The sequence below is a fragment of the Lontra canadensis genome, unplaced genomic scaffold (genome assembly GCF_010015895.1).
Source record: "Lontra canadensis isolate GAN:19392208 unplaced genomic scaffold, GSC_riverotter_1.0 scaffold9, whole genome shotgun sequence".
In the NCBI taxonomy this organism is placed as follows: Eukaryota; Metazoa; Chordata; class Mammalia; order Carnivora; family Mustelidae; genus Lontra; species Lontra canadensis.
Window position 1 is genome coordinate 33,531,812 of NW_022631003.1, and position 20,316 is coordinate 33,552,127.

At 37.5% G+C, this 20,316-nt stretch overlaps 1 protein-coding gene across 1 annotated transcript in view; it reads left to right on the top strand.

The window, feature by feature from the left end:
* SOX5 (SRY-box transcription factor 5) overlaps positions 1-20,316 on the top strand; it is a 976,694-nt gene that overhangs the window by 169,358 nt on the left and 787,020 nt on the right. The window contains exon 3 of the mRNA XM_032855263.1: positions 5,929-6,005. The gene's annotated coding sequence lies outside the window, so the exon portion shown is untranslated. The remainder of the gene's footprint in view (positions 1-5,928; positions 6,006-20,316) is intronic.

Here is a 20,316-nt window from a genome sequence, read left to right on the forward strand (position 1 = left end):
TAAATAGAACATGCGAAAGTTCTTGAAATTTGTAAAAGGGACCTCAACACACAATGGTTTAAATTAGGGGAATTGCCCGAATATTTCAGATTTATAGTGATTTAAGATTTTAGATCATGTGTCTTTTTGGCATGAGGAAATATGCCTCTGGGTGTCGGGGGAGTATAGGTGGTCATCCTTCTTATTAACTCTTAAGAAATTGAGTTGTTGGGTTTTCTCCTTTGAGTGAGGTTAACATGTGATTTTCAACAGTATGGGAAGAAGTAGACCTGATATGCTTAGACGGTGTATAAAGTATAAAGAAAAAAAAAAGATTTTTATCTTGGGTATTTTAAATAGAATTAATTATTTAAATTGAGTTCCAATAATTAGAATTATTTAAATATATTGGGTCATTAAAATAATCTGAGAAACCATTATAATAATTTTTGAGACATATCTAATTGAGTCACAACGTATCCACTTATACTCTAATAGACAAAGAAAATGGAGCTGTTCTCATATGTATTCTTGTTCCTGAGTCCCTACCCTACTGGACAGATTGAAAGGCAATCCAAAGTAAATACAATATCACACAAAAATAACTCAATATCCTTACTATCAAGCCATCTCTTTCTGCGTTTTCTTGTTTGTTTTGTTTTTGATTTTTTCTCTATTTACCAAGCCTAGTACTAGACTGGGGTGAGGGACACACCCTGGACGTAAAATGTAAGGAGGCAGCCTTCTTTGGCGGCAGCCCTGCACTTCCATTACCCCGAGAGGGATGCTGCTTACCTTTTGTGCCTCCGGAATGCCTCACGACCCTCGCTTGCGTGCTGGCTCTGCCCCTGTGCGCACTAACGAAACCATCTTTGAGGGGTTCATGTATTGCTATGACTGGCGCAGGAGTGTGGAGCATCACAGCTGTGCCTGCTGACCCTGGGGTTGACCTCTGTATCCTTCCTGGCTTCTGCCCCCTCTGATACTGTCTCTATTAGTAGAGGCCTCTATTCCTGATGGTGCGGCGTACCCCACCTAGATTCCGAGCCAGAGTGTCTGCTGCTGACCTGCCACTGCCTTGAACTTGAGTTCCCTCTTTTCTCATCCCAAGGCTTTCTCAGTCTTTCTCTGTGTCTCACTTGTGTGTATGTGTGTGTGTGTGTGTTGGAAATTTTTAGGCTCTTTGCACATGCACACAACCTGTGAAGAGTAACCAATTTTAACTCAGTCTGAGAACCTTCCTTCACCAGAGTTTTATTTCTCCTTTTCCAGGTTACATGGGTACAAAACTTACAACAGGGATTCTCTTAGAGGCTTCTGTTCTCCTCCATTCCCTCCCCAAAAAAGGATGCCCTGAAAGAGAACTGTCAGCCCATAGGCACTTGGATTCCTTTTATCCAGCTGACATTCTCCTGCCCCACCTCCTTACCAGTTTAATAACAAGATATGCAGAAAGCCTGGCCCCTGTCTCTGAGCTCTGCCTCTCTCCTTACCCTAGACTTCTTTCCCCCTTCCTCCCTAAGTACGTGAGAATTCCTATATTGGCTCTATCAGTTAGGATCCATATTTTGCTCTTGTTTTTTTCACAGGGAATTTTTGGAAAACTTTAAACAACTTTTCACTCTCAAATTCTGTCATTCAAAGTTGTTGTCTCACTAGGTAAGCTGATTAAGAGCCCCTTTGTTCTAGATAGTAGCTGACCTCCCCACTTGCATACTGGAATCTACAAAGGGTGAGACCTCCAGGAACTCCTAACTGAGAAGAAGAGTACACAGCATCAAGAGGAATTATGTCACAGTGTGACATACTGAAGATGTGTAGGCTAGCACAGGTTATTCCACGGGCTTCCATTCCTTACCTCCAAGCCCAGTTCCTACTCTCAAGTTAGAATACTCTCTCTCCATTATGTGTATATACTGTATAGCCTATCCTACAGAAAGGAGTAGATTCTCCCAATGAGGAACTTCTCATTCAGAATCTCTTCTTGACTCTAGGAATTTGTGATATGTACACTTCCTGAATTTTCTCCTTATATTCTGCTTGTGGAGGAGGCAGGCATGGAATCTCATGCCATTTTAATACAATATGGTCAATTTTATTTTATGATTAGGAACAGTATTTTATGGGAGAGAAGGCATGCCTAAGTTTGCCTAGAAGTGTCAAAGAGGGCTTCCCAGAGGAATGAAGCCCAAGTTAGGGATTAAATATTAATTATAGTCTTTTATGAATAAGATGGGAAGTATATTTTTGAAAGAGCAAAGCTCAATGAAGAGCAAGACCTTGTCTATCAGACTGACCATTGTGTCCCTATCACCCAGCACAGAATTTGGCATCCTATACATACTTAAATATTTAGTGGATAAATGGATGAATGACTATATCTTGAGGGCCATCAAAATTGGTTATTTTGAATATGGGTACAACATGATGAGATTTGTGTTTTATAAAAAATAATACGGCAGCATTGTAATGAATGAAATGGGAATGAGACAGGGAGCAACTGTTGTCCCATGTTCTATGAAAGCTCCTGGGAGATTCCTTTTAAGTGACCTCTAACCTTTCTCTAGGTACTTAGAGTCTGTCACTCTGCACTGAACATATGCTAGTTTCCCACGTATGCCTCAAGAAGGCATGGACACTGACTGCTCCCACCCCTTAAGATGGCCCAAGAAAACCTAGAGATAAAGCACAGCATCTTTTAAGTTACTTTCTCAACACCTTCCATATAGGAGATAGAGAGTTGAGGTTTCAAGTGATCTATTTTATAGGCAATAAATACATTTTTGTCATAGTCCATATGGGCTGCTATAATAAAAATACCATAAAGTGAGGGGCTTATAAACAACAGAAATTTATTTCTCACCGTTATGGCGGCTGGGAAGCATGTAATCAGGGCACCCGCACATTGCTGTCTGGAGAGAGCCTGCTTCCTAGATAGCCATCTTTCCACTGTAATTTCACAGGGTAGGAGAAGTCGGGAGTTCTCTGGGGTCTCTTTGATAAGAGGGCTAATCCCATCCATGAGGGCTCCACCCTCCTGAACTAATCACCTCCCAAAGCCCCACCTCCTAAACCCATTTCGTAGGTTTTAGCATATGAAATTTGGAGGGCACAGACATTCAATGTAGAGCTTCTGGCATACATCGCATCTTTTCTGTATTTCTTGTTCAGAGTGGGTCAATGAATTTTCAGCTTTGGCCATGGTAACCTGGGGTCTACATGAATCCGAGCACATAACTGACACTTGTTTTCAGAGCAAGACTGAAGAGAGGTCAGTAAAATACGTGCAGTTTTGTTCCCATGGGTATTCATTTTATGATGGTGTGTCAAATTATTAAAAACTTTAGTGGCTTAAAATAAGGCCCACTCACTAGCTTGGAGTTCTCCAGGTTGAGTCTGGTACGGTGTGGCTTTCTCTGCCCAGAGAAGCACGGGAGGAAATCAAGGTTGGCCTGACTGAGTTCTTACATGCACTCCTGAGGAAAAAAATTTGCTTCCAAACCCATTCTTGTTGGTAGAATTCGGCTCTTTGTGGTTGTAGAGCTGAGGTCCCTGTTACCTTGCTGGCCGTCAGCTTGGGGTTGTCCATAGCTGCCAGAGGCTCTGGAGTGCTCCCCAGTGTGTCAAAGCCTCTTTATGATTCAAATCTTTATTTCCCTCTGTCTTTGATCTCTAGATCAAGATTTAAGGGTTAAGTCTAACCAGATAGTTCCTGTTTTAAAGTGTATAATATAGGGGCACCTGGGTGGCTCAGTGGGTTAAAGCCTCTGCCTTTGGCTCAGGTCATGGTCTCAGGGTCCTGGGATTGAGCCCTGCATTGGGCTCTCTGCTTGGCAGAGAGCCTGCTTCCCCCTTTCTCTGCCTGCCTCTCCGCCTACGTGTGATTTCTGTCAAATAAATAAATAAAATCTTTTTTTAAAAAAGTGTATAATATAACCAGTTTAGGAGAGTAAAATTCATGATATTCACATTTCTAGGGACTATGCAGAGCATGTTTCCCAATTAGGAGAATTTGGGAGGAGCTTCTTAAATTCAACCTACCAAACTTTAATTTATAACATTAAAAAGAAAAACACCCAAGTTGTGAACAGAGTCTTGCAGAGTGCTATCTAAGCACTTTGGAAAAGCAAAAATAAAAGTATGATTTAATTAACATTTTGTTTGAAAACCAGCACATCTTTTAATGAAGTTAATTTTCTAATATCTGACCTTGACAGGTCTACTATTACTAATCTTTAGAAATTTTACTTGTTTGTGACTCATTCACTTCTGAATATTTCTACCATTCACATTACCAAAGCGAAACAAAACATTTCTATATTTATTACTGGGGTGTGGCAATGGGGGTGGTTTTCATTGTTTGTGCAAGGAAAAATAAAACAATGCCATATAATCTATACATAAACATCATCACTTCAAAGTGATTTTTTTTAAAGATTTTATTTATTTATTTGACAGACAGAGATTATAAGTAGACAGAGAGGCAGGCAGAGAGAGAGAGGGAGGGGGAAGCAGGCTCACTGCTGAGCAGAGAGCCCGATGCGGGGCTCGATCCCAGGACCCTGAGATCATGACCTGAGCAGAAGGCAGAGGCTTTAACCCACTGAGCCACCCAGGCAACCCCAAAGTGATTTTTAATAGTAAGAGCTTTGTTAAGTTAACTTGAATGATAAAATAAAATATCTTTCAAAGTTTTGGGGATTTCAAGATTTAAATAAGGAAGTATAAGAGTTTAACTAACTATACAATTAGTCAACTACAAACACATTTCCCCACTTACTCTTCATTTCTGACACCAACTGCAAGTTTGAGGGGTTTCTAAAACACCTTTAGGTTTGACAACTTGCTAGAAGTATTCACTAAAACAGATTATACTCAAGGTTATAGTTTATTACATGGAAAGGATACAAATTAAAATCAGCCAGGGGAAAAAGTGTATAAAGCTGGGTCTCAAACTGATAAGTATAAGGCTAAGGCTGAGTCAAAATTTGAGGCTTAAAGAATCAACCACAGAGCTTTCATTGTCCTCTCCTCATAGAGTCAGATGCATTACTTCCCCAGCATCAATATGGCAGTATGCATGGAACTTTGTCAACTAGGGAAGTTCGCTTGAGCCTTTGGTGTCCAGAGTTATTAATGGGATGTGATCACATACTGCCCAAGTTTCTGACCTTTAGTCTCCAACCCCTCCTGGATGTCACTATTGGGTTGATACCTTTAGTCTCCAGTTCCTTCCAGAGGCAGAATTGGTACTGCGTGGCCCCAAGCCTCCATCCAAAATCACGGTTTGACTCTCCTGTGGCCAAAGCTCTTAGGCAAGCAAAGACACTCCTGCCAGACATGACATTTGGAAGACCTAGAGATCACCTCTTAGTAGCGAAAGACAAAGGCCAGCTCTTTCTTTGCATAAGTTTAACTCTTCACCACATAGAAAAGAAGGGAAAGAGAAATGAATGCAAATAGTCATTACCATTTATTGAAGGCATGTTGTATATCAGGCAGTGTGCTAAGCATTGTTTCCTTTAATTTTTGGACACCAATGATGCTGTAATTATTTTTCTTTTGAAAATAAGCTGAGATTTATAGATTAAGAGATTTACCCAAGACCATGTAAATAGTCAATGGTGGAACCAGAATTTAAGCCAACGACAGCCTAACTCGAAAGTACATGATTTTAAACACTTTGTTGCCTCCATCAAAGGACAATAAGAATATATAATGTAATAAGAATTTAGAAGCAATTATTCTTGAGAATTGTTTTCAGGACAAAGTTGTCATTCAAATATATAAGAATGTGCTCTGATAATTTAATAATGAAGGATATAGAGGAAGAAGATTGCTATATAGAATGGTTATATCATTGAATTCATACTTCCCAAGTGGATTCCCGTCAGCACTGCATCATTTAATTAATTCAAACACATTTATGGGGTATGCATTATATCTCAGGTGCTGTGCTGGACACTGGTGACCCAAAGATGATGACAAGTATGTTCCTGTCCATAAGGAGCTAGCGATTCACTGGGGTATGTAAACTGTTTATTATTTTTTAGTAATATGTTAGTTTTAAGCAGAACAGAGAGAGTGTAATATGTGAGAAATATTTTGCCTATGAATTTTGCAAGCATTTGTAACCATTTTTGGTTTTTTTTGGCTGGATGAGCTAATAATAAAGTTAGTAATTTAGAGATTGTTGTTCATATAACTAATCAAATATTTAAACTCAGCTTCAGTCTTTTAATATATTCTTTTAATAATAGGGTAGATTTTTAAAAAGTTTTACTTCCTTTGCCTTTGGGGGTGGGGGCATAGCATGGAGATTTGTCTGTATTTCCTACTTAGGATAGTACATGAGGGCAAGTGAAGGGAGAATAGGAATGTCACCATCTCACATCGCACATAAGAACAATGTGCTTTCTTCTTCACACTTGTAATGTTAATACTCCGCTTTTCATTGGTTACTTTAGGATCATTTTCACCTCTCATTTTCTCCTACTTCACTGATTTCTCTAATTGAGCCAAGTCCATATTGCGGTAAAATAGGATTCCTTATTTAGTTAATGGTGATTTTTGGCAAATATGTACTTTATTTAAGGTAAAGTTTATAATAGCCCGTGCTTACCATACACCATGCAGTGTGCTGGGAGTGGTCTTGAAGAAATAGTACAGTAAATGCAGTAATATAAATAAGAAATATTATATCCCAGTTATACTTTATATATTTTATAGCTTAATATAGAGGAATTGAATTAGAAAATAATAAATTTAAGCGAATTTGATGTCCAGTAGTTCATACTGCTGCTCCACAGCACTAACAACAATATATTTGGATCTACTTAGAACATATATTAATACGCTATCTAGATTAAGCATTGTAAGTGCTGAGAGTGCAGTTGGGATCATTTTAAAATGTGAGCAACCCAAGAAAAAAAGTCCCCCCTTTTTTTTTTTTTGCAATATGATTTTAATTTTTAAAAGCATTTAATTTTATAAACCATATCCATCATCTTTGCATAGATAAATGTTGTGGCAATTTTTTGAATGAACCTTTTGGTTCCCTAAAGAAATTATGGATACACTATAAATTTATAAATGAAAGGCCATTCATCAGAGTTATAAATATGAGTGATTCTTGTGCTGATGCCCATGTAAACTTAAAGTGGTTTAATATCTATTGGCTTTTGAGTATAGTTAGAACAGCAAAAGAATATAGATACTGTCATACTTACGTGGTGTCATAACATTGGCAAAATGGTGAGAACGACATGAAATATTTTTTGAATAGCATGGCATTTCCTTGAATTACTGCTGGCAATAGAACATAAATCAACCTTAATGATGGATATACCAAAGATGTTTATTAATCTATTTATTTAATCTGAAATACTCAGTCTTGGCATTTATAGAGCCAGTTCAAAGGAAGTGGCAAGTGCTTCTAAACCCCAACAGTTACTTTTAGGGGCCCCATAATTATGTCAGCTAAGTCTGGTTGGAATGGAGATTAAAATGCATAAAAATCCTTTCCTTCTAATCTATGCTAAAGATATTTGCTTGACTGAAATATGTTTTCTTATGTATGTCTAATAAAAATCTCAATTTGTTCTACTCCTGATAAAATTTATAACATGGCTCTCTATTTGAATCCTTAGTTTTTAATCTGCTTCCCTGCCTTCCCGCTCCCCCAAATTGGAAGACAATCCCGTACTCGTATACTTTGACAGAAAAGGACTGGAAAACTGATCAAATTCATGTGCACCAAATTAAGAAACAGCATATGGCACATGATTTTGGCAATATGTAATGAGACAGGTAGGATGGACATATATAAAGATACAGAGGGGAATTTTTATTAATAGTAAAGGTTATTAATGGTAAAGTACACTTATTAATAGTAAAGTATAGTAAAAGTCAGAGAAAGCCAGTAGCAATTAAGCTAAAGAAGGAAGGAGTCACCTGTGCATGTGTTGGGGAGTAAGATGATATGAATGTGCATGCAGGTACTTGTGTTATTTATTAAAATATGGAAAGTCTAGGCAAAGAGCTAACTTCTATATTAAAATAATGTAAGCAGCACTCAACTTCTCTCCATTTCTTAGCTTCCACTGAGACAGCTTCAGTCTTAGCTTCACTTGGGAACAAGATGGTAGCAATAGCATGGGCATCCTCTCATGGTTCATTCAGATCAAACAGGAAAAAGAGAGTCTCTTTCCCAGAAGCCTTATCAAAAGTCTCTTTGTACTAATTAGCTTTGATTAGATCACAGACTAATCCTGTGTACCTCTCTTGCAGCAAGAGATAGAGCCAGCTTTATCACGTTGCATGGACTAGGCATTGAGATGCCTAGAGGCATCTCTATGATGTCTCCCAGAGGGAAGGGGGGAACTTTTAATAGAAGGAGGGTGTATGGATGCTAGCTAGCAAAACAAACAAACAAATAATTGCTGTCAGAAGAAAAATCAGAATGGGTATGCACACATGAAATTTTGCATACATTTCCAGAAACCTGTAAATTTCTTAGCGATCCATGGATTCTAGATTAAGAAACTCTAAAAGTAACAATGAATCAATGCCTTCTGGAACAAACAAAAAACAGTATTGATAGCCATAGCCATCCAGGAAAATGTGTTTTTACTTAGACTGTTTCCTGAAAATAGACACAAAATGAATATAATCTATAACTAGTTGTTTAAATGATAAAATCAAATTAAGAATGAAAGAGAAGTTATATTTTCTTGTTAGCTAAAGTAGAAGTGAGTGGTTCACCTTGAAGATGTTTCTGTAACTACTATTGTGTATGAAGAAAAGAGGCAAAATCTTTTACTGAAGATAAAAACTTTAAACTGGCAACGTCAGAAGACTTCTATTAGGATAAAAAGACATTTTCCAATGTTTGTTCAACAACTTTTATTGCGATGGGGACCTGTGTTTATGTGCATCCTAAATCCCTTCAATTTAGTCAGTTCAGTTAAAAAAAAGTATTAATCAGAATAAAAGGCAGAGCATAAGGAATACAGTCAATTATATTGTAATAGTGATGGGAGGGGACAGATGCAGCCACACTTGTGGTGAACATGGTATAACGTATAAGCTTGTGAAATCACTAAACTATATACCTTAAACTAATGTAACATAGTGTGTCATCTACATTCAAATAAAAGAAATTTAAAAATAAATATTATTACTTGGAAAAAAGTATCAGGTCTATGAAAGTGATTTGTAAAGAATATCCTTTTGCTGATTGGCCCAAACTACCTGTTGATTTGCTTCTTTTTTTCCTTCCAGCAATACTTGTTTTAGAACATGTTGGTGATGTCAGTTGTTTCTTTTGAAATTATTTTAAATTGAGAAATCTTAGGAAAATTGGTAGAAAATATAGGTTGATCATTGGAAAATGTGGATACTGTAAAAATGCCTACATAGTGATTATGTACTTTTCATTAATATTGGTTAGAAAATAGTATTTTAATAATGTGGACAAAAACATAGCAACTGCCAGGGAAACAGTCATAAATATGCTTTATTTTTACCTAGATTTCTCAGTTTATTGACAAGCAGGAGTTAGGTTGGGATTCTGAGTTGCATCTCTGAACACAAGGGGAGTTTTTCTTTCTTTCTTTTTTTTTTTAAAAAGATTTTATTTATTTATTTGACAGGCAGAGATCACAAGTAGGCAGAGAGGCAGGCAGAGAGAGGAAGGGAAGCAGGCTCCCTGCTGTGCAGAGAGCCTGATGCGGGGCTCGATTCCAGGACCCTGGGATCACGACCTGAGCCTAAGGCAGCGGCTTAACCCACTGAGCCACCCAGGCGCCCAAGGGGAGTTTTTCTTAAGTGAGTCAAAATATTACTCAAAAATGGGAAGGAATTCCATGATTGCCTGATTTTTAAAAAAAAATTTTAATAAACATATAATGTATTTTTATCCCCAGGGGTACAGGTCTGTGAATTACCAGGTTTACATATTTCACAGCACTCATCATAGCACACACCCTCCCCAATGTCTTTATCCCCACCACTCTCTCCCGTCGCCCCTCCCCCCAGCAACACTCAGTCTGTTTTTGAGATTGAGTCTTTTATGGTTTGTCTCCCTCCCGATCCCATCTTCTTTCATTTTTTCTTTTCCTATCCCCCAAACCCCCCACATTACATCTCCACTTCCTCATATCAGGGAGGTCATATGATAGTTGTCTTTCTCCGATTGACTTATTTGGCTAAGCATAATACCCTCTAGTTTATCCATGTCATCACAAATATTGCCTGATATTTTTAAAGAATAAACATGTTAATTGAAGACAGGCTTACTGTGCCACCTTTTGTCTCTTTACACAAGCAAAAACACTGAGGGTTTAACACTCTTCCTCATAAATTGATAAGCTTTTTAACCCAAATCTTCTACTAGAGAGACTAAAGACTGAAAGAGATTCTTTACTGTTCCTTGTTATTCTCAGTTGTGAAGAAAGACATTATATTTTTCTCTATCAACTAATGTTACTGAAATGCTACAGCTGTTTTGGAGGGTGTCCACTTTTCAAAATATTTCTGCAAAGGCTATAATATATCTGGCTTTCCACACCAACATGTTATTTTTAAAAACCCCTCCTGAAAACCTCAGTTTACCACCAGTTCTGGCTTTAACTGAAAAGTTTGTTCTTGTTTGATCTGTTACCACTCCGTGTGTGTATGGTGTTTGTTTTGTTTGGCTTTCTAGATTACAGCATATCTTTACACAGTGCCAATTGTCTGTGGATAGGAAACAGCAGGTAGTTCATTCGTTGAAAGCTAGTTTACAAATTTTCTTGCTATACGTTTCTCTGTTTTTCAGATTCAATTTTAGATTTAACCGTGATAAGGAGTTGTTTCTCTCCATAGTCATATTTGTCATCAGTGGAGTTTGGAGAAATGGGTTTTCTTTTTTAAAGAACAAGCTTTAAAAATATTTAATTTAAAATGTTATTTTTCCATTTGGGCTAAAACTAGTCAGTGGATATTTTTAAGGCTGTGAGTTAAAGCAGGAAGAAAGGGTCACTCCTGTAATCTTTCCTAAAGACAAAAGATAGAGGACCAAAGTCCTATAAGACCAATCCATGCTGTATTTTTTTTTTTTTACACGATGTCCATTTCAGCTGTGTAGGTGTGAGTTTCAGATAAGGTTAAATGCCTTTACAGTCAAAACATTCCCTTTTATTTATTTTAAAGGCTTTTTAAGGAGAAGGAAGGGTTTACTCTGAGACCCCAAAGCATACATTTCTAAAGACACCTACCTGCCTGTCTGAATAGGGAATGAGCTAAGGGGTGAACAGGAGAAAATCCACAAATATATTTGAGTTTCACTTTAGAATTTTTGATAGCTTTGGTCACTGATTGACGTTTCTCTCCAACTGGGAGTCAAAGAGGCAAAGCAGGTAATCTACATAATCTTTGCCATGTTTTCTAAAAGTGCCTGTAGATGAAAACATGTCAGACAGCTGGTCAAATAGGGCCTAAAGTTTTCTCTGTTTATTTGTTTTTAATCTATTCTTTACTGAGAAGGAAATAAAAAGAAAGCTTGAAGTTGGTGACAGACTTGGGTTCTTGCCACACTCCCAGCTTAATTTGTCGACAGCTCTCTACTTCAGAGAAAGTTAATATTTTCCAGAGATGTTCCATAGGTATTCTAAATCATACTACAGACACCTGCTCCCTTTATATGGATATGTTCTCCACCTAGGATGAATCAGAGCTGCCTTTTTTTTTTTTTTTTTTTTTTTTAAGTGTGCTTCCCTTCAGCAACCTCATTAATCTTAGTGTGCAGAATTTAGGAGGAAAGTTGTGTTTTGCTAGTTGACACTGTTTAATGTAAATGATTTATGATTATTCCTTATGTATACACTATAGGCACTTTATAAATTGGATTGTTCTAGGAGTAACACGATACATAAATGTTATTGCTATAAATTCTGAGGTTGGCTATATATTTTTGTATCATGTAACCAGTTGACTTATAAATGCTGACTATTCCAACCCGTTCTTTCTACTCAATATTGTAAGTGGTGACTTAGGTAAGCCTAGCAGAGATATACACAGAGGCGCTCAAACTGTACTAGAACAGGACCTCTTGGCACCTCTCCAGCATGGCTTCTGGCTCTCTTCCAGGAGTAATGGCTGAAAGAAGAAAGAATGAGAGGGGAACCTGAAACTATGTGCAGTAAAAAGATGAATCTAAATGATTATTATTTTTTGCCCAGTAAGGTCAAGAGTCAACTAAGAGAGAAAAGGGGGGAAAAGCATAGCAAATAGGAGAAAAGTATTAGTAAAACCATTTCAGCAAAATTTAGTTAGATACCACTTCCCGTGAATTTTTACTATGTAATATTAAAAAAGTGTAAGAGTAATAAAGATTAACAGCTATGTAATCATATATCTTTTTGTATCAACAGGTACAGTGTGTACAGAAATAATGTTTAATTCTTTTTTTTTTTTTTTTTTTTTTTTTTTTTTTGCATTCCTGTGAATGAATTGTTTGAGGAATGGAGTTTTACAAACCACTTGATTCTACCGGTAAATGAGGCCATTTTATATTATGTGTAATGCTGTTACACTAATAGCTCTCATTTTTTACCATGAAAAGATCGTAAAGAATTTTCTTTCTTTCTAAGATCGTAAAGAATTTGGGGGAAAAAAAAAAAGAAAAAGAAAACCTCTGAGTAATTGGTCATTTTATATCTAAGTAATTGTTAAATACCAAATTCATCTAAAATGTTGAGTTAAAGGGGAAGGAGGAACCGTCATATAACTGACCAGTCAGCTTCATGGCAATTTTTTGCTAGCTCCTGGTGTTGACTGCTTACCTGATCACACAGTCCTGGTGTTGGGGTTGATTTGAATTGTTCTATGCCCTAATTTGTGTAAAAAAGATCTGGGCTGTGAAGAATTCTATTGTGTTTATAGTGTCTCTTCTGATAGTGATTTTATAGTCCCTATCATAAGCTGTTTCATTTGATTCCCTTCCCCCATGTCCTCTTAAGTACTTCTGTCCACGCAATCCATCTAGTTACCCATGAAGTGAGTTCACATCAGCTGTTCCAGGGGCTGAAAATACAGATCAGTAATCTTAAAACCTTGAGGTTCCTATTCTCCACAAAGACTAAATCTCATCAGGCAATCCTATATGAAAAGATGATGAGACTGAAACAAGTCGGGTGTGTGTGTGTGTGTGTGTGTGAGAGAGAGAGAGAGAGAGAGAGAGACTTGTAATAGAAAACAATATTTATTTGGCTCTTACATTGAAGGAAATATCCTAATTTGCTCCTTTATAACTTCTGCAATACACTTTTAATTGTCAGGCTTTCTGGAGCTATCCTGGTGCATGCATTGGAAGGAACATGCGTATGCAGAGGTCTCTATATTTGTAGGCACTATAGTCAAAACAACTTATTTGCTTAGCTGCAAAGCTGACTTATTCACCCACTCACAAACTCCCTAGAGGAAAGAGGGCCAAAAGGTCAAATAGAAGCAATAAAGCCAATGATCTTTTACAAAAAAGTTACTTCAGAAGTTCTCAGTGGCACTGTTCATCTTCTGGAAGGAGATCACTCCATTCCCTGCCTGTTCCTGTGTCATCAGCAGTAGTTTGGGATTCATATTAGAAGAGGGAAGCCTGTTTCTACCTTGCTGCTGCTGTCCACTCAGGTAAGTTGGATTGAAATCCCAGACACTGCTGTACCGGCCTAGACTATGGGAAGATTCTGTGTGGTTAGAGGGCTTTACAAACCTCAGTTCACTGATCCTGTAGAATCGTAACCATTATTTAAAATTCTGCTTTATCTTAAAGGAGGTTAAATTTAAATGTAAGACCTTCAGATATAAAAGCACGCATGCACACACGTACACACAGGTAACAGCAGGAAAAACCCATCACTTTTTGTTTAGTATGGAATACTTGGAGTAACTATCATTAACTGAGCACTTTCTTTTTGCCAGGTACTGTTTTTTGACTTTGCATGTAGGATCTAATTTAAGCCTCCTAAGTACCTCGTGAAGCCAGTGCTATTATTAAACCCATTTTTCAGCTGAGGGAATTGAGAAAGAAAGAGAAATTGAGTAACTTGCCGTGACTCAACAGCTAGTGGGAGGTGGAGTCAGGATACAGAGCCAGACAGAGAGCTGCTGGGGTTGAAGCACACACTGGCAGGTTGGCTTGTAAGCAATGTGAAGTGCTTCACGTATGAAGACACAGGAATAGCAGAGCCATCATTCAGTAGGAAGTAGGGCTTGAACGTCTTTCTCTTGTACTGATAGTCACTGTGTCTCTCGCTCAGGCCCTGTTGTGGCTAGTGTCGAGTCTTATTTGAGACAGATGGTCAAAAGTGAGTAGAAAATAATCGATGGCCAAAGAAGAGAAAGGAGTGCACTGGTTAATATGAGGATCTGACCTAAGGACCTTGCTTTCACTATTGCCACAGTAAACAAGCGAGCTAATGAACCATAGATGTTAGTGTGTCATTAGTGTCTAGCAGTTGTGTCTTCCTGGGTAGCTACCATCAAGAAGGACAGTGCCCTCTATGAATATGTATTTAGTACTAGATACAGCAATTTATTCTCTTGAAAAGCACTTTATCATTTTGGTGTTGATAAACATATAAGCAATAATCAGTAGTTAGAAGTTTCAGGCTAAAATGGATGCCATTATTAGTGACTTAACAACTTTTCCTGGGAATTCCATGTGTGTCACCAAGACTGGATTGTGCTACCCAGAGCTACACATGTTCACTCTTTAGAAATAGAAAAGCTCACTTCAGCTTCTTCTCATGCTAGGAACCCTTTGGTTCTCAGAACGGCGGTAGTCACTAGTTTCCAAACTCTGAATATGTAAAATAAAGTACTTGCACTAAAAACCTAGGAGCTGTATAGGTCAGAACATTTGTTTAAACTAATACAGAATTAGCTTTTTCAGTTCCAGCTCTGTTTTTCCTATCTATTTGCCTTGCTAATAAGAAGACTTTAACTTATTCCTGTTCTGTTACCTTGTGCCATGATACCTCTCCTTTTTGGATTTTTTAATTCTGAGTTGAGCAGAACTTCCTAGTTCATGTAAAGAACTTCCACAGTAATCATAAAACATAAAGGCCTCTTAATAAACAAGGATGGTGACAACAAGGAAATTTAACTCAAACTAGGCAATATAGCATCTCTCAACAAAGAACTTCAAATGCATTTTGAAATTGGTCTTTACAGATATTTTTCTCTGCCTGAAACATGTGTTCTAGTTCTATTTATATAAGGGAATAGTGACATCCTGTGTGTAGCTAGACTAATTGCCTCTGTAATTAACCTATTTGAGAAGGAAGTTGCATAGAAATAAAATATCATTGTGGACTAAAAGGGGCAATTTTATCTTAAAGCAAACCTCTAACTTTACCGGAGGGTGTGGACTAAACAAAAGGATTCTGTCTCCTTCCTTTCATTTTTTTTTTCCTTCCTTCTTTGCCTTGTCTCTAAACAGGCCACTGTCTTCTTCATTTTCTCTCTACTACACTTATTTTTGATATTATAAGGTAAAGATCTAGTGTTATTATGAGTGAATATTCTGTTTTTAAAGTAGAATTGAGGATAGATGGAAGTGTGGTGAAAGAGAAAGTCTTTTTGTCTCAGTGGTATTCAGGGGCTGTTTTTGGTCAAGGTGTAAGATATCCATAGAAACATTTTGGTGTCTCAGAAGTTGGGGATGAAAATCTTAGCCTTCTTCCTATCCCTTGATAAAATATATATTTTATAAATATAAATTTAGAGAAGGGTCTGGGGCCATGGCAAAAGCAGGGTGTTTCTTTTGACCTCTTAAATCCAGAATAAACTATTAGAAGACACTATATTATAATAGAGTGTAGTTTTTGTGGTCAGAATTATTCATACCTTATCCAAACATATGACTAAGGGGTAAAAGACCAGCAGTTGTTTGTTTTTTTTTTCCCCCCAAAGTGTCCCTTTCAACATTTTAAAAGGTAAGAGATTGCCAAGACATATTAGAAACTAGTGGGACAAAGCAAGAACAAGAGGTCTAGGAGAAATTAGTCAAAGGGGTCCTGCTCTTTATGTCCTGACTTACCCTCAAACCCCAGCAAGACCCAGCTCTCGGGGCTTTGCTTAACCCTAACTTCACATAGAATCCCCTATTCCATAATCAAAATGGCATTTTGAAACAGATAGCTTGCTTCAGACTTTTTTCATGAGATAACAAATGTTATCTTATCATTGAAACATTTTTCTAGTCAGGTAACGAAGTTTGTATTTTGCATGTTATACTGACTTGAAAGAACTTAGTTTAAAGTTATGACCAGTACTAAGAAGAATTTCCTTGTGAAATATTTGAGAATTTTAAGCCAAAGTAAGTGTAATCACTCTATTATATAATGATGGCTGAGAGCAGAATAATTGGAATGGAAATGGTTTGGAGTTTCAGACTGTGGTGAACTTGGATTCCTCACTTTGTAGGACAGTCTTTCCATGCCTCAGTTTTTTAAATCTGTGATGGGAGGATAAAAATCACCCTTTCATAAGATAATCTTGAGACTTTAATGAAGAAACATTCATATAATACCATGCCTAGTGCCTATAAATAAGCACTTAGTAAATAGTAGCTAATATTGTTTCAGATAACATTTGATAAAGCAAAATGATGTGGATACTAGTTTATTGTGAAATAATTTAATCTTATCTGGTTGAACTATTCTTCAGATGGATTTGCTTAATGATCCTTTCATTTATTGTTTTATAATCTTTACTGTGGTAACGTCTCACTTCTATTGATAATTTATATTAGCAATAGTTGGATTATCATTCTTGGAAGATGGAAAAATGTCTTGCAAGGACATTTTTAGGAAGTACTTTTCATTGGGAAAAATACGAAATAAAAGAGGAGAAAGAAACACTGCAGAAACTTTCTTGTGCATCACCATTCTTGTGATTAATTCTTAATAATCATTAATAATTATCGGATTGTAAAAGAGGCTTCTTATGAGTAAAAGGAAACACTCAGCTCTACAGAACTGGTCATTTGGTCGTGGCTATGTTTTGGCAATGGTGCTAATTAAATATAGTATCTATGATCATTGGGGTGTCTGGCAGCTTTATGCGAGTCTCCCATCTGTTTTATTGGCCATGTTCAATCAGATAGGGAATTACCTGAATGAGAAACTCAGAAAACCATCCTCAGGAGATTCGAATTCAGTCAGTGCTCATTATCACAAGATAATTCACTCATCCATTCAACAAACATTTATTGGGAGTACATTACATGCCCTACCGTGTCGGTTTTGAAAATAAACTTGTGAATAGAGGAGACAAGGCATGGGGCCTCACAGCTCTTACAGCCTGACAGAGAAGGTACATAACATAAAACAAGTAATTACAATGAAATGTGAAAGTCTTATAATAGGGGAATTTTTTGATCTCTAAGCCAACTGAGTTGTGAATTCCTAATTGTGAGGGTAGGGGTATTCCTCCCTGCTTTGAATTTCCACAGCATTTTACCTGTACCTCCATTTGGAAATACCTTCCACCTTGCATTTAGTTTTTATGACTGTAGCATATCCCCTAGGACTTCAAATTCCGTAGGAACTAGGCAGGATACACGTGGGAGTGCCCTTAGCCTCTTTCAGAGGCTATGCGCTTGGGCACTCTACGTAGTTGTTACTAAATCAGTGCTGTTGAGAGAATTGAAGCAAAGAAGTGTTAGCGGTTTACTTCCATCGTTCTTTGTGTTTTAAATTCTTAAATATTTCGCTTTGAAATTTCTCCTTCATATTCATTGTGGTTAGAGGGTGGTAAATAACCAATTGAAAGTCATTGTTCCTCCTTTATCCCTCTCTCTCATCTATTATTCTCTCAAAATTTAATCCACAGCAATCTCCTCTGGAATAAAAGAATTATTATTTGTAAGACTTTCCAAGTTTGCTGTACTCAAGTCTGACTTTAGTGGCCACATGCAAATAATAATGGGGAAGAGTCTCCTATCTGTGGTCTTTTAGGACATCATGATCAACCTTTTTTCTGCCGATCCCCGGACCTATCAAGAGAATCAGTGTTAGGTTAAATTTGTGTCTAGTTTGCGAAGGCTAGAACTCTTCATTGGCTGTAACCTGTAACCAACCATTGCTGTCGCATTCTTCTGCCATTGCTTATCTTAGGGCACTCTAAAAAATAAAACTGAATTCCAACAGCTTTTAAAAAGGAGGAAAATAATCAGCTCTTCGGTGGAAATCCAATCCATCACTTAAGAAAATTCGGTATTAAAAATGATAAAGGGAGTAGTTCTGCAAATAGAAGGAGGCCTCTGCATATTCTTCTGGAAGGACTGGAGCTGCGCTGAGATTGAGAGACCTGAGTTCGGTGCTGCCTGTGAGCCAGGGTGTAATTTAGTGAGCTGACAGGAGGCGTATCTCCTCAATATCTGTGTTTGGCAGAAGAGATGAATGCATACATCAGGAAACAATGTTTAAGTGTTTTATTTCCTTATTTCAGCCTGTCAAACTGTCAGTATAGTTAATGGCCACCAGGAGAGAGAGAGAGAGAGAGAGAGGAGGAGGAGGAGGAACGGAGAGAAACAAAGGTGAGAGAAACAAAGGTGCTACGGAATCTGAAAAGAAAGAAACCAGGAACGCATTTGCATGTTTCTGTGGCATAATGGTCAGTCAGACAAAAATAACTCAATATATTCATCTCTCTACTAACGCCAGATGTGCTGGTTCCTTACCTCCCATCCCTGTGCCCTTCCGTGCCTTCGTTAGTGTCCTTCATGATTGCTTCATTTAACTTTGATCTCTGTGACTCCTCTCACTGAAGTCTAGATTGATTAGCGATACTTACAGGATCATTTTATGCTTTATTCACAGTATCCAATTTTGCTCAGTTTTCCAAGTATACTGTTTTGTGCCCATTGTTTATAAAATCCGGTATTAGTGCTGTTTATACAAAAATGTTCACTCTTACTCATAAAACATCCCCCCCCTTTCTTTTTATCATTTTGAGTTTTTATGGTGCACAAAGAACAAAATTGGGCTGGATTTTGACCTATTGTATCTTTCTTTAGAAAAGAGAAAGTGTAAACTGAAATGACTAAATTAGACGTTTACAAGTACAAAACTACTTTAAATTTCTGAAAAATCTTAACACAACCAAGGGATTTTTATTTTATAAAAAGGAAGTATATATAATGGATTGTTTTTGTACTGGAAATGTGTTATTCTTCCATAGAAATGGTAAAGCCTCTTGTCATTCACATCTATGTCAAACTGAATTTTCAATCTTTGAATTCATTCCAGTGATGAATACTTTTTATAATGAATACTTTTAATTGCCTTAAAAACTGAGAAGTATTTAATTAGAAAAAATATATTTTAAATATCTGTTTAAAAATCTTATAGAAGGGGCGCCTGGTTGGCTCAGTGGGTTAAGCCTCTACCTTCGGCTCAGATCATGATCTCAGGGTCCTGGGATCGAGCCCCACATTGGGCTCTCTGCTCGGTGGGGAGTCTGCTTCCTCCTCTTTCCCCCGCCTGCCTCTCTGCCTACTTGTGATCTCTGTCTGTCAAATAAATAAATAAAATCTTAAAAAAAAAAAAAAAACCTTACAGAATGGTCTAAGGAGAGGTGGTATGGGGTATTAATTACACTGGGTCCCAAATCTGGCCAATTATGAACACCTGGAGGTCGTTTAAAAGTACAGACCCTTGGACTCCTCTCCAGATTGCCTGGAAGAGGATCCTAGGGATGAGGGTCCAGCATGTGCATGTCTGTATAAGGTCCATGCCACACTCCCTACCAGCCCCTAGGTGACGTGGGTTACCATCCAGCCCAGGGAGCATACTGTCTCTGTCACAGAGAGAACACTGCTCCAGTTATCAGTAGAATTTGGGCTGGTTTCTAATAGGATCATTTACTCACTGAGTAACTTTCGGCAAATTACAAGCTTTGGGGGTGCACATTTTTCAACTCTGAATAATTTGTGTCATCTTTTCTACTGCTTTAAAATTTTGGAACTTCATTATATTAATGAAATTTTTAAAAGTTTAAACTTAAGACTGAGTCAAAATATACATGCACACGTACAGTTACTTACTAGCTTTTATTCTTAGATTGAGTTGATAGAAGTAAGCAAACGGTCACTTGGGTGACTCAGTCAGTTAAGTGTCTGCCTTTGGCTCAGGTCATGATCTCAAGGTCCTGGGATTGAGCCCCGCATCAGGCTCCCTGCTCAGTGTGGAGCCTGCTTCCCCCCTCTGATCCTCCTCCACTCCCTCACCTTGTGTGCTTGCTCTTGCTCTTAAATAAATAAATAAATAAATAAAATCTCTTTTTTTAAAAAAG